Raw genomic sequence first — 23,714 nt, 5'->3', positions numbered from 1 at the left:
GGTGACGGTTTAAGAGCAGACTTTACATTCAGCAATTTGTACACCTTTTGCATCAGCTCATTCATTGCACTCTCTTGGATGTAATATTGTGTTGTGCATCCCTCCCTGTGTTTCCTGTTTCCATTCAAGCCGCCCGTGTCTTCCCCTGCCTCCATTTCTTGCTTGTTGATTTGCCAACCATCTTCTGATTGTATATTGTTATCCCCTTCACCTAAGTTAATGCACATAGGCCCTCCATGTAGTCATATTTTTGTTTCTTCCCTCCTCCAGTCTTCAAGAATATACTCTTAAGGCAGGCTGGTAGTGCAACAGTTCAAGGCTCAGTTGCTAGACTAGAGGTTGGGAGTTCAAACCCACCCAGGGGCTCGTTGAGAAGCACACAGTCTAGAAAACCCTGTGAGGAAGTTCTACTCTGTCCTCTCTGGCCACACTGGGTTAGAACCAACGCCAGGGCACCCAGCTACACACTATTATTAAAAGGGGAATAAAATGATAATTTTAGGCATTCCTAAGTATAAGGATCAGTAGCAAACACAGTCTGGACAACAATGGCAAGATTTGCTTTTGAAAAGGCTTTCAAATGTAAAAGGTGAGATGGGGAAGCAGAAACATGGAGTCTGGTAAGACCCAGAAGTTCACCCTATGCTTTTCTCTCCTGCTTTCTCCTATATTCCTTCTCTCACCCCCTGGCACCAGACTGCATGCTTCTGCTCTGTGGTACACTTCAGCGGGGGGTGGGGGGGGCGCTATGAAGGAGGGACAATGAAATTTGTGTTTAAATTTCTAATCCCATGAGGAAAGGCTGAATTCATCGGTACAAAACGTGGGAATGCAAATGAAAGACACCCATTAGAAATAAGGGGTGCTGCCATTTGTCAGCTTTGGTGCCGTTAGGTTTCAGGCTATACGCTAAGAAGAGCACTAACTATCTCATGCAACAAAGCCCTCCTCCGTCTGCCATGCAGACAAGGGGGTCGACCATCCTGAGGACTCAGACAGAATGACTCCAGCATTTTCCTCCTTATTCATTCCTATGTAAAAAGTAATTGGAGCTTTTCAATCAGATTTTGGAGCTTGTGAATTCAACAGGTATTTCTTAATTCAGCAGACATACAATGCCTTCTGAGATTCAGTTCCCTCCCTCAAGTAGCATCTTGACTGATTTTCACCTCCCTCCATCATAAATGTAGCTGGTGGAGCCACGAGTCAGGGCTCTGCTGACAACCAAGAGGGACAGGACACAGGACAAAGAACTGGCCATGTGCTCCCATGAAGATGGCAGTCTGGCGAGCTCCATCCGGTGGCACCTGGGGCCGCTGAGTTGGAATTGCCTGTAGTACCTAAAAGCCACTCATGCTCCCTGAAGAGACTGGTGAGGAAATGTCAGAGCTGCCTTTCAACTCTCCCTGAACCTGGCCTCTTTGGCTGGTCCTTGATGGTCAGAAAGTCTCTTTTTACTTGTTTCTGGGCTGAAAGAGCCCGATGATTGTGCCCAAAGGAGCAGCATTGAGGCATTGCCACTATGAAGACAGGAGATGGGAGGAACTCAGAGGGGGCTGGAGAATATTCTTCTCTTGTGTCCCTGGGAGAATAGACACGGTTTTGAGGGAGTAAAAAGTTGGTTTTTAGCAAAACAAACAACAAAAAAAAGAGCGATTACAATGATTTATGACCACTCAGGGCTTGATCGGACCAAATAGCAATGAGTGAGTGACCAGTGAAGGCTTAAATACTCAACAGCAGAAGCAGACAAGCAGTGTGTCCTTGGTATTCAAATTTTCTGGAGGGTGGGTCAATTAGGAAAGAGGTTTATAAATGCTCCTTAGTGCAGCAGTTCTCAACCTGTGGGTTGCGACCCCTTAGGGGGGTCAAACAACCCTTTCACAGGGATCGCCCAATTCATAACAGTAGCAAAATGACAGTGATGAAGTAGCAACGAAGATAATGTTATGGTTGGGGGGTCACCACCCGGTGAGGCACTGTGTGACAGGCTCCCTGCAGGAGGAATGCTGAGAACCACTGCAGGAGGTAAAGGAATCCCTGTGTGATACAAATGGTTAATGTTTGGGGCTGCTGACTTAAAAGTTGCAGGGTCTAGTCCATCCAGAGGCACCTCAGACAAACGGTCTGGCAATCTGCTTTGAAAACCTCAATTCCCTGAACGTCTGAGCGAGCTCAGTTTGACTCAGACACATCTGGACTCATCGTGAGTTAGTCCACTGGCGGGGACTCCTTTTTTTAAAAAAAACAAAAACATTTTATTAGGGACTCATACAACTCTCATCACAATCCATACATACATCTATTGTGTAAAGCACATCTGTACATTCTTTGCCCTCATCATTTTCAAAGCATTTGCTCTCCACTTAAGCCCTTTGCATCAGGTCCTCTTTTTACCCCCTCCCTCCCCCCTCCTCCCTCCCTCATGAGCCCTTGATAATTTATTATTTTGTCATATCTTGCCCTGTCCAACGTCTCCCTTCACTCCCTTTTCTGTTGTCTGTCCCCCAGGGAGAAGGTCACATGTAGATCCTTGTAATCGGTTCCCTCTTTCCAATGGTGGCGACTCTTTTTGTTTGGTCTTCATTTAATAATGAAAGAAAATAGAACATGGAACTGCTTAGTTTTAAATGCTGGCTCATTTTGTTCTCAGCACTCAGTAGGCATATGAAGATATCTCTCTGTAAAAAAAAAACTTTAGGGGTCCTGTTGGGTGCTGCCTGTTAATGTGTGTCTACTCATGCTGACTCCAGGTGTGGCAGTTACATATAATCCCCTGTCAACTTAAGTGAAGGGGTGGAGTCTAGCCTTTCAATCAGGTCACAGCCAATGAGGCCTCTGTGTGGGCATGGCCCTCTCCTGAGGATTCTGGGAACTCCTATCTTTCTTCTGAGAGGCAGGACACACACCCTCTCTCTGCTTCATTTTCCTGCTGAAAAGCTACATGGAGCTATGCTGATGGGACCAGAGTCTGGGAGCTGGGGGAGCCACATGGAGACCCACGCCAGTACTGAGACACTTCCACCACCACTGGATCCACAAGACTTTCCACCCGCTGGCCTGTGATCTTCCTGCATTCAGCATCATTGCAGGTGTTGCGTGAGTCTGAGGAGGAATTTATAGACTAGTATCTGACAGATGGGCTAATATCAGGCGTATGAACTTGAAGTGGACTGGGCTGGAATGTTTTCTCAATAGACAATGACTCTTGGATAGAAAGCTCTCTCTTACATCTCTTATACGAGTGTCTCTGGATTTGTTTCTCTGGTCTACCCAGACTGACCCAGGTGACAGTGGAGAGCTGCCCCACAGGGTTTTCTTGGCTGGGGTCATTCGGGAAACAGACCTCCAGGCTGCTCTCCCTCAGAGCTATGGGATGAGTGCAAAGCACACGCCCATGCATGGCCGGGGCCTCTGAATTCCTCCCTAGGTGACTCAGCTGGGAGAATGCCTTCTCCTTCTGCAAAGAGGCTTCCCTGCGGGTGAAAGGGGTTGGGGCTCTCGGACTGGCAGGGTAGGAGCCCACTCACATTGGATTTGGCCCGTTCTTTTCCAAGAGGCTTCAATGTTTTGCAGACTTGAGGTTGAGAGGAATAGTTCCCAGTCTCATCTCCCACAGATGCATGCTCCCAGCCTGTTAGCGACGTCCCAGGCCTGAGAATCTTGACGACTTAGCACTGGGTAAATGCGGCCGTGGCTGGGATTGGACGAGAGTGTATTTCTTCCGTTGAAAGGGCGAGCATGGGTTCTCAGCGTGTGGTGAGGCGAAGCAAGCTGAAGGAGAAGTTGCTGGTCAAGAGCCTGGCATTCCACTGTCCGCCTGACACAGTCGGCCTTCATGCTTGATGGTTTTATGAGCATATTTCGTCAGAATTAATCAGCTGCATTGTTTGCTAATAGGATTTGCGGGCCAGCTGAAGGCTAGAACCTCATTGGGCCCTCGGGCGGCTAGCTTGGCTTGGCAGACACATCTGCCCTCAGCTTGATGTGTTTGTGGTGCTGCCTGCTTTGGAGAGCTGTTCGCGTTAATACATGCCAGCAGTGTGGCCTGGTGACCTTTTGCTTGGGTCATGAGCCACTGCAGCCTGTCTTGGCAACCTCCCCAGCAGGTGAGGAGGTGTGAAGGTGCTAAGAGCAAAGACAGCTTATGTGAGAGACCATATCCGGCTCACATGAATACTACTTGACATTTGTACCACAGTGGACCCAACTTCAGTCTGAAGCACATTTTAAAAAATAGTATTTAAAAGCATGTGTGTGTGCACACGCACGCACTCATGTGTGTGGGCAAGGAGTATGTCACCAGACCCTTGCCATTTTAACATCTTTGCACATAGCATTCAGTGATATTTATTGTGTAATTCATGATGTACAAATGCCACTGTTATTACAACAGGATATTTCATGACCCCAAACACTGATTATAACAAAAAACAGGCTGAGGAGGACTCTGTTTTTTCCCTCCCCATAGGCATGAAACAGCTCTGGCCACGATCTAGGCATCAAGCTAGGATGAACAAAGGGCTGCCAGTCTGCTCTGCCCCTGACTGATATAAGAGCACCACCACAAATCAGGTGTCTCTTTGCCCACAGCCAGGGGATCAAGGACACTGTTTTGCACAGTTTTTCAAAACCCAAATTCACTATCATGGAGTCAATTCCCACTCTTAGCAACCCAATAGAGCAGGGTAGACCAGCCCCTGTGAGTTTACAGGACTGTGACTCTTTCCAGGAGTAGAAAGTCTCATTTTTCTCCTAAGGAACAGCTGATAATTTCTAACTGCTGACCTTGCCATTAGCAGCTCAGTGGGTAACCACTCCACCACTAGGGCTCCTCAGAGCCTTTAGGGATTGCACAAAGTCACACAGTTAAGGGATGTAGGCATTCAGACTCCTTTACTTCAGCCAGGGTCCATAATACATCATCTCTCCCTCTTCGGTCTTACCTGGCCACTGGTAGCCATGAACCATGAGCCATGGGCTGTCATTGGTGCTAAGAAGAGCTCACTCATATCAACACAAAGGTAATTAGAGCAGACCCTGAAGTTGTCAAAGGTCCCATAAGGCTCTTGATGATAAAGTTGATATTCTCAATATCATGAAAGTGACATCGACTTAGACTCCAGTATAGATAGATGGCTTCTATACTGAAGGCTTGAACTTGACAAGAACTATTGTCACTTTTAAGGATCTCTCCCCGGGGGTACAGTGGTTAAATGCTAGGCTGCTACCTGAACGCTTGGCAGTTTGAGCCCATTAGCAGTTCCATGGCCAGAAGACGTAGCAGTCTGCTTCTGTCAGGTTGACTGTCTAGGGAACACCGTGGGGCCATTGTATTCTGTCCTAGAGACCGCTATGCATCAGGACTGATGACCAGGAGTGTCTTTTCAGTGGTGAGATTCTCTTCTCCATGAAGGAAACCTGCATTCGATTCCTGGCCAGGCCAGAGCGTGGTGTGGCTAAAAGGCCCAACCTGACAGCAGTTCACAGCAGTTTCTACAGGGCAGGCTCCACCACTCATTCCTTCCCCACCCAGCCAGCTAGCCAACCTGGCTCTGAGCCCATTGTGGTGGATGCTCTGAGTGTACAAAGGACGCCTGGACTCTGATGACAGAGATAAAGAAGTGATCGCTACACAGGGAATACAGCTTCATCTTTTCTTTTTAAAGGCCTGGGGAGCATCACTAAGAAGTGACAAATCATGCCTAACCGCCCAGGAATGACTTCAGAGAACAGAACAAGATATTCAGGCTTTGAAGGATGGGTGGGGTTTTGACCAGGGACAGGGCAGCAAGTGGACGAAAGGCAGAAGAAAAATTACATGAACAAAATAACACACAGCTTATTTGGGTGTCGGAGGTTTGCTATCAGAATTCTACATCTTATTACAAAAACACGAGAATTTTGTTTTGGGGTGCTGAGGAAGGAAGGGAGAAGTAGACCTCCACTTTTGATAGTTCTATCAAGATTTCTTTACCTTGTACTGGCAAAGTTCTCTTGGTCTCAGGATCTTAGAATATAGTCTAAAGTTTACAACGGAGCCCTGATGGCTGCATGTTGGGCGCGATCCACATGGTTAGCAGTCCAGAACCCCCAGCAGTTCCCCTGAGGAAAGACTGGACTTTCTACCCTCATAAATAGTTACAGTCTCTGAAACCCACAGAGGGTCACTATGAGTCAGCACCAACTCGATGGCAGCCAGAGGAGTGTAAACAGATAGAGCGGGTCCATTAGGATGGCTGGATAACCAGTCTGAAGAGGGAGAACCCAGGCCAGCTGTGGGGGAATCGGGAAGTAGAAGAAGATATTGGGGGGCTAGTCAAGGAACTTTCTTTTTCTTTCTTTCTCTCTCTCTTTATAACATTTTTCTTTCTTGGGGTTGCAGTTGGATGAGGCAAATGTTTTTCTACATTTCCAAAGAAAAATGTTTTTCTACACATCCATGATGCTTATGTTTTCCCTTCCCAGTGCAAGGTGGAAAACAACAATCCTAGAGTAGGGCTGTGATTGGCTAGCTTGGGTCATGTGTCCAACAGTGAGGATGAACTAGATGGCTCGAAGCCTCTTTTGACACCACAGGCTTGAAGGAACATTTTATTCGCTGAATAAATTTTATAATGTTTTATTTTTTAAATGCGCTACAACTCTTTTCCTTTAGCACCCTGTTCGTGATGTTTCACTTCACAAAATTGCATAGAAGCAATTAAATTACGATAACACGCATCGTAAAGCAGACAAAACCAACCAGCCGACCCACCCATCCCTCCATACCATGGAGTCTAAAATGAACACCTAAGTCTTTCTTCCTTTCCTCCACCCACCTCTTACTTCCCACTGGTAATGGTTTTGGAAAGTATTCTTGATGGTTAACTTTATAATTTTAAAATAGCGGAGTTCTTGGTTTTTAAATAGGTCCTTGCTTCTGTAGTTATTGGAAATATAATACATGCATGTGCCACAAAACTCAAAAGATATTAAGAGATATTTATGGCCAACATTTGTGAGAAAAACTATCTTTTTCCTATTGTGCCTGCTAGGAGCAACTAAGATCTGGGCATTCTAGATGGAGCCAGCTGGATGCTGTATAATGGGTGCTCCATCCTAGATGGAGCAAGCAGGCCAAGTAGACATCTTGGAACTCAAGAGTTGACATAGCGGTGAATTCCCCAGGCTTTCTTTTTTCTTCACACATCCTAAGCTTGAAGCAAAAATGACAGACGCCTAGACACACAAAGGGAACCCAGTGGGAGGAAAAAGTCCTCAGAGCCTGCTTTCCATAACCAATGCACCAGGGAAAAGGCGTCCTGACAAGACAGAGAACTTGTAAACACAACTGCTTTGCTGCAGCCACACCCACAGAAAGAACTGGGACTCTGCTCCAACCCCCACTGGCATATGCTCAGCAGGAGACCCAGGTTAATACTCTCGCAAGGCTGTAAGGAGGTGCCACCTACATCGACCAAGGTAGTGCCAGAGAAGGTCAAGTATGAAGCTGAGGTTTTTCATCACTTCTGTGCAGTAAAGTCTCCTTCCTTGACAAAGTCAGTGGAGACCAGATGGAGTCTGTCTGCATTTCCACTTCACCTGGCCGTAACCAGGGGCACATCTGCTCCCTGCTGGTGTGGTATCCGAAGAGACTTAGTGAAGAACATATAAAGAGACTCAGCCTTCTGAGCAGGAGAGTGGGAATATAGGGGGGAAGGAGATCTTCCAACCTTGCCCAGCAGTAGTCAAGAGCCCTCGGCAAAGGCTGAGGGGGGGCACCTGGACTTCTATTCCCACATGGAAGTAATATGATGGTGCCTTTTTCACTCAAGTGAGGTCAGAGGAAGCCAGCTAAAACTGAAGGTTTAAATAAGATCCAATGTTTCACTATGCAGTAATCAACTGTCCAATCATGAATTATACCAAGAGCCAGGAATGTCTTCAACCACATGAAAAAAAGATAATCAAGAGGCATCAAGATAACAGAGAAATTAGAATGAGCTGTTTTGGTTTTTTAAAAGTAGGCATTATAAAAAGAAGCAGTATGACCCTGCTTGAAACAAATGGGGGGAAAAATAGATGTCTTGGCAAAGAAATAGAAACTCTCAAGAAATAAATAGAACGTATGAAGAAGAACCAACAGAAAATTACAACACTGAAAAATATGATGATTGAAAGAAAAAAAAAAACTCAACGGATAGTCAACCACAAAAACCCAAGGAGAGGAAAGAATTAGCAAATGTGGAGGTAAAACAATAGAAATTAAATAACAATAGGCATTTAATAAACTGAAAGAATAACATGCAAGCTGTAGAGACCTATGGGACCATCATGAAATTGTCAACATTTTTCTCAGTTGAGTTCCAGAAGGAAAGGAAAAGAAGTTAGGGTGGAAAAGAACTTGAAGTGATGGCTCCGACATCTCCACAGTGTTAGAATAAGTCATTCTTGTAGCAAGGTAAGATGAGAGTAGAGGCCCAATGCCCATCTTCTTCCTTGTTGTATTTATACACACACAAATATATACATAGACACATATTCTATCTTTATATATTTATATATATACATCTGTATATTTATACCTATATATATATGATTTTTACTTTTTTGCTCTTTCCTCTATTTTTTTCCTCCCCTTCTGCCCCATCATATTTACCCATCATTCGCCTCTCAGTGATTCCTCTCAGATACCTTTCAATTGATCAAACAAGACCAGGAATGTTATCCCTTCCCCACCATCACTTTTAGATTCCTTGCTATTCTCTGGTCCCTGTCCTAATTGGCTTATTGCATGCCTCACCCCCACCTTCCCACACAGAACCTTCAGTCCATTGCTGTCTCCTTGGGATTGCTTATCCTGCCTAGAGATAGATAGACACAAAAGGAGAAAGAAAGAAAAAAAGAGTCCATGCTAATAGCTGCATGTCTAACTACTGTCCTGGCCCCGAGTAGACGCGTATCCTTCTGTTAAATAGTGAGCAGGCCCTCAGAAATCCGCCAGTCCATTCCTCATTTCTTTCTGGATCCATCTTACAGGACCTGCTTACCCAGTCACACCCTTTTAGTCCCCAGTGCTCGTGTCTGAGGGGGCGTGCCTCGTACAAGACCCCCTTGCCCTCCTCCCCCTGCTATTAGGATCTTTCTTAGTTTTACCTCATTAATCCTATTAGATCTGTATATGATCATGTGTATAATTAAGATTGTTAGATGCATGAAATCCAAGAGAGATAAACCCTTCAGGGATTGTGATTCCCTGAGGATACAGAGAGGGGGTGGGGAAAGAGGAAGGGAGGAACGGTTAGCAATGAGGATTAAAAAAAATAAATCATTATATTGGGGCTCATACAACTCTTAGCACGATCCACACATACATCAATTGAGTAAAGCACCCTTATACATTCGTTGCCCTCATTAACGGACTCAAGGGGAGCAAACACCAGAATGGCAGGTGAACAGATGCATTAGATGGTGTAAGATGCTCGGGAGTAAGGAATAACAATAATAACATTTAACAGAATAACAAAGGGTTCTTGGGGAGCAGGGTGGGAGAAGGCGGGGAGAAAGGGGAGCAGATAGCAAGGAGTACAAGAAGAATGAAACTTTTTTGAAAATGATGGTGGCAACAATCATACAATCCTGCTTTATATGATTGAACTATGGATTGGTATTCTATCTGTAAAGTTCCCAATACAATGGGGGAGAGGGGATAGAGAAAGAATGGCTCAAAATGCCCCAAATTTGGCAATTTCCACAAATGTACAGACCTAAGAGTCTGAGGAAACTCCAAACAAAATGCAGGTAGACTCCAGCTTATGAACAAGCTACATTCCTAAATCGATCTAATTGAAATCTACATAAATGAGCACCAGCTCAAGGCAATTATATTATATTATATATGAGGGAGAGGAGAGGAAAAGCTGATAAAAGGGGCTAAGATTTACTGAAACGGGTGATGAATTATGGATACACTCACCGCCATCAGGTGGATTTCAACTCATAGTGACCCAATTGGATAAAGTAGAACTCCTCTGTAGGTTCTACTGTGTAGGGGGTGAATCTTTAAGGAAGCTGACTGCCTCATCTGTCCCCCTTGAAGAGGTTGGTGGGTTCAAATCACTCACTTTGTAGTTAGGAACCCAATGCCTAGCCCACTGTGCAGCCAAGACTCCTTAATTAGGCATCTATGTAATTTAGCTCCCGGGCCAACACCTTAAGAAGTATTCAAAGACATATAGATGAAAAAGAAATACTAAAATCATTCACACGACCCATGTCATCATTGCTGATGGCTATAATGCAGTCCGTGCCAACTCATAATGACTCCAAGGACATCGGCGTGAGAGACTGCAGGGCCTTGTACCAGCCCCACAACGACTGTTCTGTCCCGGCTCTGTCTGGCACCACGGCGTCGCTCCAGGCCCCTCCTGACAAAATGTCCTGTGATTCGTATGACTTTTATTTGGAAGTGATTATTTTTAATTTCTAAGAACTTCTTCTTGTTCTCTGAGCGCATCTGGGTTTTATTGCAGCCTCTTACTGTTTTCCGAATGACTTAACTTCTTCAGACTCTCTGCGGAGGTTGATCATACTGTTTAAAAAATGCCACTTCTGCTTTCTGAATCGGACCTGATCTCTTTATTCGCTTACTTCCTGTCTTACATGAAGCCAGCTTTCCTGAAAGGTGGGATCGATCGTCATGGTCCTTGGTTGTAGGGCTCCCCTGTGTTTGTGCACAGCTGTCTGTCCAACAGGTCTCTGTTTCGGACGGGGCAGAGGCTCCAGGGTACAGCTTTCCCTAGAGGGGGGACATGCACAGAGCTGGCTAGAGACCCCATAGAGGGACACCATCAGGAGCGCTTCAGTCTAGAGGGCACGAGTGGGGTGGCTTTCTGGTTTTCCTCTGCCTAGAATGGGCAAGATGTCTAGTTACCCAGAGACTCACGTTGACATCCTCTCAGGCTCACGCCCACAGCAAGCTCCTTCTCTGTGGCACACATATTTTCTTGAGAGAGCAACTTTCAGGGTTTCTTCCTGAGGACTCGAGTTGCCACCAGATGTAAGGTCCTACAGCAGCTGGAGAAGCCTCGTTGATGCTGCTATTTAGAAGACAGCTTAAAAATAATAAATAGCCTGAAGACTGCTAAGAGATCCCTGAGAAAACGCGAGGGCCCTGCGAGATGAGTGATGTGCGTAATTGGAACCATCACGGGTCTTGATTTACAGCGTGTGTCACGTCGAGAACATTCTGTTTAAGAAGTCAGGGACGTGTGTATTTTCTTTCAGGACGTCCTGTGATTTGAGTTTTAAAATATAACTTTACATGGGTGAGCTCTATTTATTTGGGCGATGGATGACTAACAATGTCAGATAGATGACGCATTAATCTGACTGCAGATGTGTGTGTGTGTGAGTGTGCATTCGAGCACACTCGTGCTCCTGCGTACGCGAGTATATGTGAAAAAGTTACAGCGAAAGCCAGCCCTGGCTGAGTTTACCTTGGTCAGCAGTCAGGCTTCTACCTCAGCTGCCCATCAGGTTCTCAGCTCTGAGCTGTGAGCTGTCTGCAATGCTCAGAAAAGAGGGGAGATTGAACAGAGGGGCCCCCAGGACACACGCATCTGGTTGCACATTGAGGATTTCAAATTCTGCTGGGATTTCTGCTATGGGCTTCTCTGCCTGAAAAGAGCCTAGGTTTTCCTGAGATAGTCAAGATATTCATACGCATAAGATATTCATAAAATATATAAAATACATATCTATTTCAAACAATGACATCATCCCTATTTCAAATAGGTGAATTTGGGTATCCCTGGAAAATGTACATATGGTCATTATTAGTGCATTTTTCAGTACTTGTCCCTTCTTTTAGGCCTTTTTAGACCCGCCCAAACTCACTACCATCAAGTCAGTTTAAAGTCAGAAACCCTCTGTTGGGTGTACTGAGCTTGTACATCTTTCTGGGACTGGATGGCCTCCTCTTTTCTCTGAAAAGCAGTTGGTGGGTTTGAACTGCCATCTTTGGGGTTGGAAGTCCAGTGCCTAACCCACAGCACCATCACGGCTCCTTCATAGACCGTTATCCTAAATGAAGCTGGATATACTATAAAATAGATATATAACATGAGCTTTTTATTTCTTTATTGTAAATGGAGTGTGTGTTTATGCGTGTGTTTATATGTATGACTGCTTGTGTTTGTTTACACACACACAGTTTTTAACAGACCAGCATAGTATCCTGTTAATATGAATTATGTACTCATAAAGAATACATACATTGATATCATTTTCTGATAGTACATACATAGGTTTTATGACATGAACTCTTGCCCCATATCTGAAAGTGCTCTCTCCCCAAATATTTTGGTACCCTTTAAAACTCCTGTTTATTTTGCCCAATTTTTATTTATTCACATTATTGAAATTAATTTTTTTACTTTGCACAAATAAATATGCATTTTAAATATTTTATAACAACTGGCTTCTAACACAACTAAAACTTCATTAACTTTCCCCGCACTTCTGTTACCAAGAGAGTCCTGTTGACTCTGCCAGGTAAGCCTTGGGCTGCTAACTGCAAGGTCAGGGGTTCAAACTCACCAGCTGCTCTTAAAGAGAAAAAGGAGGCTGTCTGCTGCTGAAAGGATTTACAGGCTTGCTGCATCAGAACTGCTGAGTCACCAGCTCTCAAGGATGAAATCCAGAAATCTTCTGAGTCACCATATCAGGCAGGTTCCCTTTGAGAACAAATTAATCCAAAAGCTCACTATCATTGGGTCTATGCCAACTGAGAGTGGTCCCAGAGGACAGGGTAGAGCTGCCCCTGTTAACTCTTGATGGGAGTAGAAAGCCTCATCTTTCTCCAAGGTAGCAGCTGGTGGTTTCAAACTTCTGACCTTGCAGTTAGCTACCCCAGGCATCACCACTATGCCACCAGGGTGCCTACACCGTGCTTAAAGGGTTCCAGTAAACATCAGGGAGACAGTATCCTGCAATTAGATTGCGTATCTGAGAGTTGATGGGCAAGGTCTAACTCCGCAGGTTTGAGTTGCATGCAGGAGAACTATGGAAAATGTTGAGGAATGAAAGCTAAAGGCTGTAGGTCCATTGCTACCCCTCGGCCTGGAGAGGGTGGGGAGATGAGGAGCAGAGACGTTATCAGAACCAGAAGTGAGGGAGTTCTGATAAGTTCGGTGAAGGTCATGGCAGACTCAGGGCACCTCACAGGCAAAGGCTCAAAGAATAAATGCCTGGAATTGCTCTTGCAGGGTGCATTCCATCTGTCGGACAGAACAGAACTAACCACTCTGTGGGGCTTCCCAAGCTGTCATCTGGGTAGGTGCACACCCCCAGGTCTCTCCTCCAATGGAGCTTCTAGCAGCTGCCCTCTCAGTTAACAGTCGAGGGTCTACCCTTCCCAGCACTCCCGTTAAACACTGAGGATGCCTAGAATAAATACCCCAAACCAAACTCACTGCCGTCGAGTCAATGCTGACTCATCGCAACCCCCTGTGAGTTTCCAAGACGAACAATGCATGGGAGTAGAAAGCCCAGTCTTCCTCCTCTGGAGCTGCCGGTGGTTTCCAGTTGGCAAGCATTAGGATCACAGCCCAGCTCAGAACTTCTACATCACCAGGGTAGGTTGAAAAAATAATCAGCGGTCATTTCTTTCTTTTTCTCCTGCTCCTTGGGAAGGAGCAGCCTATTGGTCTGGTCTCTATCAGGAGCAGGTGCTGGGCCGCGAGGAGAGCAGAGGGGGCCACACGTTTACACTCGAGGTGTGCTTGTGCGTGGGGGTATGCGTCCATGTGGGGAGGGGTGCCCATTAGATAAAGCAAGGTCCGTGACTCAGTCTCTCAATGCAGCAGAGCTAAATAAAGGGGCTTCCATTCTGTTTGAGCAACAGAAGAAGAAGATTCAAAATCGCTTCAGGAGAAGGACTGTAGTGTTGCAATTGTTGAAAGCTGGAGCCGGACGAGACCTTAGGAATGTTTCCACTCTTGCACTTTCCAGACAGTGGTGGCATGGCTTGGTGGAGCTCACCTGGGACGGTGGCCTAGACCACCTAGCTTTCTTGCCCTCCTTTCCATTCCACACACCTGACATTCTTCTCCAAATCCCGGTGACTGCCCATGGCAGTGACTTCCCCTACGTTTAGAGATGGTTCCAAACAGTCCTGCAGCCCTCGGGTTTCGCTTCCTGCACACCTGCAACTAGTGGCATTTTGTCACGCTCAGCCCTCAAAGCGATGTAACGTGCTCCTCCGAGCATCACTGAGGAACGTCGGAGTTTTTGGAAAATTAGAGGAAGACTAGTAAAAGTCCACATGAAATATTTATGACCTACCCCCAAACTGTGCTTAGGTTAGAGACCTCCCTTGTCTCCTGACCCTCCTCCTGGCCCCTGCTGTGTCCTTGTCTCCCAACGTACTTGCCCAAAGCCGCTTCTTCAGTGTGTTCAGAATGTGGGTGGCGACACAGTCATGAGTTGTGTCCGGTGTGAGAATATTCTTTAAGTGAAAGAAAATGTCAGAGAATAGATTAACATAGAAAATATCGGAGGGCATTGCAAACAGCAACTTATTTCCCCTGTCGTGCGTGCATGTGCGTGTGTAAGAATGAGAATGGGTATACAATATAAAATGTACTTATGACTGTGAGTCACAGTGTGGAAAGATTGCTGACTATATTGCGATCACTGCGTGAAAGATGACACAAGCCACAGATGGGTCTCCTTCCTTTTATTAACCCCTCTCACCAGTGAAAACCTAAGGTCGCCTTGAGAGAAAGAAAACTCTACATTCATCAAAATGTGATCTTCTCCGTGATTTCCCGAAGATCATAACAAGAACTATCCCTATATTGCCATATTCGTAAAACCAGAGTTTGCATTGTCGTCTTGGCAGAAACAGTCTAGAAATGGTGGTCCTGTTACCCACCGGACAAAGAGTCAAAGCTGAGAAACATACTCAAAAATGCTTTAAATGCATTTTCTGCATGTCTGTTCACGCCATTCTCTTCCACACCTAGCCAGTGTCTTCTTCTGTTTTGCAAACCCTGACCATGGTGCCTCTTCTCGATCCCACCGGGTTTCATCGTGGCAGAGTTGTGTTAGCCCGGAGTAATTCAGCACGTAGTTCCTGTATGCATATTGTGTCCAAGTTATTGTTGTCAGACGATACAGTTTGCTCCTTGCTGAGAAAGACCTCAGAAACTCATCTTGCTGTCATATCATGCCTCCATTGACCCATGTCTGATAGCTCCCCCCCCCCCCCCCCCGCAAAGAAAATAAGCATAGAAGACCAGGGACCCCTTTGCTTGTGAAGGCTGCTAGAGATTTGTCTTAATTCCAAATGGCAGAAATAAAATTCATCTGGGCAGAGTATCACAGGAAGCTACAATAAATCAAGAGTCGTGTGTTTGTGTAGATTTCACAGGATTCCAGATTGAAATGATGGATGCATGTTTATCTTTACACACACCCGTCCTAACAAAGGACGTGCTAATCAATGCCTAGTGAAAGGCGGCTGGTGAGTTTGTTCATCAGCCGAGTATCTGGCCCCATGCAGCTTCTGTTTCTGTGAAAAACACGGTGCTCTCAGTGCTTCGGAATATTGGTTTGCTTGAAGTCTGGGACAAGAAGGTGTCCTTGAGAAGGAGAAAGGAAGAAAGACGTGGGGGATCCAAGTGCCAGGAATGGCTCCACTGAGCAGAGCAGTTGGTGAGCTCAGAAGGGTGCCTTGGGGGGACAAAAGGAGCTGTCACTTAGCAGCAGACAGGAGGCCTACTGTAAACCAACCAACCAAAAAAACCCCACAAAACCAAAAAGACAATCTAACCGCACTGTCCCTGCCAACTCTTGGGGACCCCAGAGGACAGGATAGATCTGCCCCTGTGAGCTGGCAACTCTTTTCAGGAGTAGAAAGCCCCCTCGGAGCGACTCATGGTTTTTAATGGCTGACCATTCAAATTAGTCTAATGTGTAAAGATGACGCCACCTGGGAGATAAAAGGGAATTTCAGGGGAGGGGAAGTGAATTCAGGAACCGACATCCTCCCCAAATGCATCTTATTTTCCATCTAATTCATCCTGTTAAAATGTGATTCTGGACCAGAAACTCTGCATGGCCCATGCCTTTTATTCTATCCATCATAGAGCTGAAGGAGCCCTGATAGCACAGTGGTTAAAGCACTCAACTCCTAACCAAAAGGCCAGAGGTTCAAACCCACTCCCCCCCTCCATGGAAGAAAGTTGTGGCAGTCTTAGAACCCCCATGGAAAGTTCTACTCTGCCCTAAAGGGTTGTAATGAGTCAGAATCAACTTAACAGATTGGGTTTGGGTATTGCTGAATTTAAGAGTTGAAGAATCACCTGTGGGAGTAAGATTATTAAGAATAATGAAGAAACCTTGGGCCAACTCTGGTCCAGACTTCATAAATTCTTAGTTTCAAGTTGAATCCAAACCTTTTTGGGGCTAAGTTGCCATTTTCCCCCCTTTCCTCTTGGCAAACCACAACATCCTATTTCTAAGAAAGAGGTTTAAGAAGGATTTCTTGGCCATCAAAACAGCTATTAGAAAACAACATCATGATGAGTTAAGTGTAAATGAATCAGAAACATGTGGATTAAATTGACCTCAAGGTACATGTGGGTTTCAAGAGAACTGGGAAAAGGCTTAGGCAGAGTTGCGCTTGGGGTTTTGCTGATTCCAATATGGATGAAAAATAGGTATAAGGGACCATCAACTGCCAACAGCAGAGGATGTGGTTGAGCCTAGGTGTATTATCATTGTTGTTATCACTCTTATTGATTGGGTAGGTGAGGATAGGGCTCCTTCACACGTGCTCCATGAGCAGCGACTGTATCCCTTGGTTCTCCACTGCCTGTCCTCATCTGGGAGGACTGTGTCTGACAAAGAGAACATCCCATGTGAACATTTATGGAACAAATCAACTGAAGGAAAGCAGGAAGGACAAACAGACATGGACGCCATCATAATGCTTTCCACCCCCTCCACGTTTGTCTACATGTTTCATGTTCATTGACCCTGCAGGCAGGACAGACAAGTCCACTTCCTCCAGCTCCTCCAGGAGTAGCTTTCTCCAGTGAATGCATCATGACCCTTGGCTGAAAACCACGTCAGATCGTACTCAGAACATGGCGTCAAAGGGAGTCATGGCCACAGGACACAGGAGTGAAGGCAGCAGACACACCTGGGTTCAAATTTGTGCTGTGTATAAGGGATATACCAACAGGAAACTTAGCTTGAAGGGTGGGGGGGCAGGATTGAGTATGGTATTGTGATCAAGGTGCCTAATACAATTCCAGGTCAATGGAAGAGCTCAGTGATTTTAAGGAAAGACTATTACCTGATCTATTTATTCATTATTGATCTGTGTATTCTTTGGCTCTCATAGGTAAAGTCTATAACTTATCATTATTTATATTCCTACTGAAGTCAGCTGAGTGCTTTCCCCTGGGATATGTGAAGTTGCTCAGTTTTATGAAAGTCCCTATCCTCACCCTAACCCTTGCTGTCTGTGGCTAACTAACTCTAACTCACTGCCATAGACTCAATTCCTACTCATAGAGACCCTACAGGACAGAGCAGAACTGCTTCTGTGGGTTTCTAAAACTAACTCTTTGGGGGAGTAGAAAGCTTCATTTTTCTCCCTTGGAGAGACTGGTGGTTTTGAACCAATGACCTTGTGGTTAGCAGTTCACTACATAACCACTACACCACCAGGGCTCCTTGGTCAAGGAAGGTCACCTTTATATATTGACCAGAAAGTCTAAAGGTCCTTCCACCGGAGTTCTTCTGTTGGTCATTAACCTTCTAGTATCTTTCTACCTGCCATTCTAAAATGGGCACACCATATGAGGACTCCTTGGACAAACTGCAAGGTCAGCAGTTCAAAACCAGTAGCTCCTCCTTGGGAGAAAGATGAGGGTTTCTATGCTCATAAAATGTTACAGACCCAGAAATCCCCATGAGCAGTTCTAATCTGTCCTATTGGGTTGCTATGAGATGCAATCAACCCAGTGGCAATGAGTTTGCTTTTTTGGTTTTAGACAGATAGTGTTAGAGAGTTAGAATTCAAATCCAAGGCCAGGTTAGCGCTCCAGGTAACCTTTCTCACCCCTGCCTCATAGGGTCCCCACTCCCTTGTTTCTTCCTTTCTTTTCTGCATAAAGAAGTAGAGAACCTAGCATTAGACTTAAGTCCCCCTGCTTTTAGGACTGGGTGAGAACAGAAGACCTCTTTTCACAGGTAGTGTTTGTAATGCTATCAGAACGATAAGACGGAGGCAGGCACGAGACCAGCCGAAGGCAGAGGAAATCATACACGCAGAGAATGAGCTTGTTGTAGTTGAATATCGGAAAAAGTACGGTTGGGCGGGATAGACCGAAAGAAGGCCTGTGCGCCTCGCTTGGCTGTTGACCCCAAAGTGAATGGAACAGGTAGAGCAAGTAGAAGGGTCCACATTGTCAGAAGTCTCCTGTGCGAGTTTCAGGGAGCCCTGGTGGTGTAGTGGGCATATGTCAGGCTGTTCACGGAAACCCCCAGCCATTCCTCTGGGGAGCAATGGAGTTTTCTACTCCTGTACATAGTTACAGTCTTAGAAACCCACAGGGGCCACTCTACCCTGTCCTATAGGGCTGGCATTGACTAAACGACAGTGAGTGTGGGTTATTGGGGGGTGATGGTGCTAGTTTCAGATGGAAAGTTGGTGATCTGAACTAGCTGATGTCAAAGGAGATGAAGCGAAGTGGGTTAACTTGAGGTATATTTTAGAGTCTCTCAAGTGGGTCTGGGTTGAGCAATTTGGTGGCTGATGGTGACACATTCTGAGATGGTAAGTGAATACTGAAGAATTGAGCTTCGGGCATATGCTTGTGATATGTCTGGGAAATGTCAGTAGCACTTAAGTAAGTAACTCAATATGCTAGTTTGCAGTTCATAAAAGAAGTCAAAAGCTAAAGAGGTGCATTTGGAAGTCATCTGTGTTGTTATGAGTCCATTAAAATTCATCACAGCCCAATGTACAACAGAGCACAACATGTCTGATCCTGCACCGTCCCCACAATGATTGCTATGTTTGAGACTAGAGTTGCAGCCACTGTGTCAATCCGTCTCATTGAAGGTGACCTTCCTTTCTGGTGGCCCTTTACTTTACCAAGCATCAGGGTCTTCTGTAAAAGACCAGTCCCTTCTGAGAGCAACCAAAGTATCTGAAAAGTACTCTGACCTTTCTCACTTCTAGGGGATGTTCTGGCTGGATTCCTTCTGAGACAGATTGGTTCCTTCTTCTGGTAGTCCGCAGTAAGTTCTAGACTATTTACCTATATCACAATCCAAAGGCATCAATTTGTTGGGTCGTCTTTATTCACCATCCAGCTTTTACATGCATATGAGGCAGTGTCACAGGCAACCAAAGTGACGTCTTTGTTTCTGACCGCTTCAGAGAGGTCTGTTGCAGTAGACGTGTCCAAGGCTTGGATTTCTTAACTGCTGCTTCCCTGGACGTTGACTGTGGATCTGAGTACAATAAAATCTTGGACAACTCCAATATTTTCTCCAATTGTCATCGTGTTGCGCAGTGGTCCATTAGTGTGAGGATTATGTTTTACCCTGAGGTGTAATCCACACTGAAGGCCGTGGCTTCTGATCTCCATCACTAAGTGCTTCAAGCTGTTGTTGGCAAGGTTGTGTCAGCTGCAGAGTGGAGGTTGTAAGTGAATCTTCCTCTAACTCTGATACTGTGCAATCCTTCAGAGAGTCCAGCTTCCCAGATTTTTTCAGCATATAAATTGGATAAATGTGGTGAAATAATGCAACTCTGGGCATACATCTCCTGATCGTAAACAACACAGCATCCCCCGTTCTGTCAAATGACTGACTTTTGGTCTGTGTGTAGGCTCTGCACGAGCACAATTATGTGTCCTGGAATTTCCATTTTTTGCAGTGTTGCTCATAGTTTTTTATAATCCACGCAATAAAATGCCTTTGCATAATTGATAAAACGCAAGTAATTGTCTTTCAGTGTTCTCTGCCTTTAGCTGAGATTCATCTGATAGCAGCAACTATAGCCCTCATTCCGCAGCCTTTTCTGAATCTGGCTTGGATGTCTGGTGGCTCCCGGTCTATGTGATGCTGCAATCTATCTTCAGTTATAGGTATTAGTGAGCTGAAGTGGACTGCTATCGGTCATTTAATAGCAGCCAATCATATGGTCTAACACAATGCTAATGAGAAGCTGAGGAGGCATGGCATCTCACTCATTGTGTAAAGAACATTTCACAATCCAGCCGCAGGTACAACAATGTAGATGGTATCCATACACCAATAAGGAAGACACAAGAACCTGTGCTCAGGTTTGAGGGCACTTGACATGGAACTGAAGAGGACCTCATGTCTTCGAGGGGAATCGACCCTATGATGAGAGTCAAGTTAAACCTGTGGGAGTGGAGACTTCCAGATCTTCCTGTGCTGATGGGGCACCACCGAAGGCAAAGACAAAGGGCTGCAGGAATCTTCTAAGGATTGGAACTTGGAATGTGAGAAGTATGAATTTAGGAAAATTGGAAGTGGTCCAAAAATGTGAAGAGATATATTGGATTGTGTGAGATATGGCACACACATCAAAAACTACTGTGGGGGGAAAAGGGGGTGTTCTGGGATTTAGAGTGGGGGAGGGAAGGGATAAAGGGTAGCTCCCTGGGGTGTAGAGTCAGGGAGGGAAGAGATATCAAGAAGTTCAGGAGGAAAAAAAGTTTTGAAACTGATTGTGGTAGCAATTGTACAATAATGCTTGATGGGATTGAACTATGGAATGTGATGCTATCTATAAGAGTTCCCGATAAAGTGATTAAAAATTTTAAAAATGAAATGGAATGCATGAAGATTGCTATCCTGGGCATTAGTGAGCTAAAATGGGGAGGGGGGATGGCATGCTCTTTTTCTTCCTTTTTTCCCCCAGGAGCCTTTGAATCCCCCTTGCATTTACAGGGCAACAGTTCTCTCATCTCCTCCTCCTCCATCCTGCCATCGGTTAGACGGGGATGTATTGATCCCTTCACATTAAGTGGGGTTCTCTCTGCCTTTCTCTTTGTCTGGCCGTTTGTGTGAACTCTGCAGACAAGTGTTGCCTAGAGTTACTCAGACTTGAACTTGAGTCTAATAAAAGTCTCCCTCTAGAAACTGGTTCGGAATCTGCAGGCTTGCCTTTGAACCCATACTAAATGCTCCCACAGACCTCCCTCCGAGGTTAATCCATTACAACGAGGCAATTAAGTTAGGGACTGCATGGAAGATAAAAAGCGGTGAGTAATAATTCGTTCAGAAAAGTCAGCCGCGATGGATCTCTGTCATGTCCTCTGCCCTCACTGGAGTCTGCTACCCGAGGCAGCGGGTGTGTCTGCCTCAGAGTGTCAGACACATGGCGGGGACATCAGTCTCGTTAAACAACTCACTTCTCAAGCCTTGGCCTTTCTTGTTCCCTCCTCTCAGGAAGCGCCTTTGCTCACTGGTAATACATTTAACCGTCACGTTAGCCTGCGGGATCATTTTACCAAGGGAAATGAACGAAATGGAGGTTTCTCCCAGCTACTAAGTTCCTTCTGATTGCTAGTAGTCTGAATTAACTCGATGCCAGTGGGCAGTGCGTTTGGATTTTTTTTTAAAGAATTTTCCATGCTGAATTTGAGCATCTTCTTACTCTCTTTCTCTTAACCTAGTTTGGTTTCATTGATTGATTTGCCTCACCTCCTTTGGGGCATCTCACATAGCTTATTGAGAAATAAGATATTTAGCATGCCATTCTTTATTCAAGTGTTTAACCAACAAGGAAGCAAATCAAAATGCGCTCAGGGCAAACCAAGGTGTCCCTAGGTGGCGCATATGGGTAGGCCTACCACTGCTAACTGAAAGGTGTGTGGTTCGGGTACACCCAGAGGCTTCTTGGAAGAAAGACCTTTTGCTTCCAAAAGAACACAGTCCTCAAAGCCCCGGGGAGTTCTACTCTGCACACATGATATCATCATGAGTTGGAATCGACAGCTGGCAGCCAGTAGTGGAAGGACAGGGCTGGAGTTGGGATGACCTGGATTCATTACCCCTCAGCTTTTTCTCTATCCCTCTTTCCGTCCCATCCGGGGTTCTGTTTCATCGGAATGGTTAATGTGCTAATGGATAACCTCACCAAATGGTTGGAGGTTCAAGTCCACCCAGCGGCACCTTGGAAGCAAGGCCTGGCTATCTACTTGGAAAAGTCAACCACTGGAAATGCTGCAGTTCTCCTCTGACACGCACCTAGAGATCATGAGTTACAACTGCCTAAACTGCTGCTGTCCCCCCCCCATCCCTCACGTCTCTAAAAACCAAACCAAGCTCATTGCCAAGGTGTTGATTCCAACTCATGGTGGCCATGATTGAACTGTCCTTGTGAGGTTTCGAGACTGTAACTCTTTTGATGGCGAGGAGGGCACATAATGCCTTGTGGGCTTCAATCAAGTGAAATGCATCGAAAGGAATTACTGAGAGCCAAATGGAGGGTGGGCACGATAGTGGTATGGGATGAAGGTGAAAGGAAATAGAGGAACGAAATAGGAGGCACAATCTATTTATAGAGGAATAGCTATAGGCATGTATGTATGTAAATATATTAATTTATAATGAAAGGGGGGCCAATGTACATACACTTATATGTTAAGTATTAAGATAGCAGATGGACTTTGGGCCTCTACTGAAGGCCTCCCTTAATACAAGAACCCTTTGTTCTAATAACCTGGCACTCTGATCCCCATCTTCCTGCCATGATCACTGAAGACAAAATGGGTGCATAAGCAAATGTGGTGAAGAGAGCGGATGGTGCCTGCCTATCAAAAGATATAGGGTCTTAAAGGCTTGAAGTTAAAGAAGTCGCCATTAAGCAGGAAAGCAAATAAGTCCACATGGAAGAAGCACACCAGTCTGTGTGATCATGAGGTGTTTATGGGATCAGGTATCAGGTATCAAAAGACCATAAACAAACAACTATAGCAATGTGAATCAGTGGGGTTGGAGGAGACCCAAGGCCCATCTGTAGACAATTGGATATCTCCCACAGAAGGGTTATAAGGAAGAGATAATTCAACCAAGGTGTAGCATAGCACCGATGAAACACACATCATTCCTCTCTAGTTCCTGAAGGCCTCCCCCCCCACTACCATGACCCAGTTCTACCTTACAAATCTGGCTAGACCGGCGAACATATATTGATACAGATAGAGCTCTCGACACATGGAATTTAGGATAGATAACCCCCTCAAGAACAATAGTGGGAGTAGTGATATCATGAAGGTAGGGGGATGGTCAGGGAAGGGGAAGGGGAGAAAGGGTTGGATATATAGCTCACCACCACCACCAAGGGATGAATAATAGACATGTGAATGAAGAGAGACAGCGGACAGTGCAAGATATGAAATAATAACGATATATAATTGATCAAGGATTCACAAGGGTGGGAGGTTGGAAGAGGAAGGGGAAAAAAGAGGAGCTTATACTATGGACTCAAGTAGAAAATGTTTTGAAATGACGATGGCAATATAGGTACAAATATGCTCGATACAATTGATGATGGAATGTTATAAGAGCTGTAAGAGCCCCTAATAAAATGAGAGGAGAGAGAGAGAGAAAGAGAGAGAGAGAGAGAGAGAGGGAGAGAGAGAGAGAGAGAGAGGGAGAGAGAGAGA

General features: G+C 45.4%; 1 non-coding gene across 1 annotated transcript; it reads right to left on the bottom strand.

Annotated features, from left to right (window-relative positions):
* Positions 1–4,457: 4,457 nt before the first annotated feature.
* On the bottom strand, positions 4,458–4,602 carry LOC142454125 (small nucleolar RNA SNORA48). The gene has a single exon (XR_012785646.1). It is a non-coding gene; the product is annotated as a small nucleolar RNA SNORA48 (small nucleolar RNA).
* Between the last annotated feature and the right edge of the window lie 19,112 nt (positions 4,603–23,714).

Source organism: Tenrec ecaudatus, chromosome 7, assembly GCF_050624435.1.
Source record: "Tenrec ecaudatus isolate mTenEca1 chromosome 7, mTenEca1.hap1, whole genome shotgun sequence".
Taxonomy (NCBI): Eukaryota; Metazoa; Chordata; class Mammalia; order Afrosoricida; family Tenrecidae; genus Tenrec; species Tenrec ecaudatus.
The sequence above is the reverse complement of the archived record's forward strand: the minus strand, read 5'-3'. Positions and strand labels throughout refer to the sequence as shown.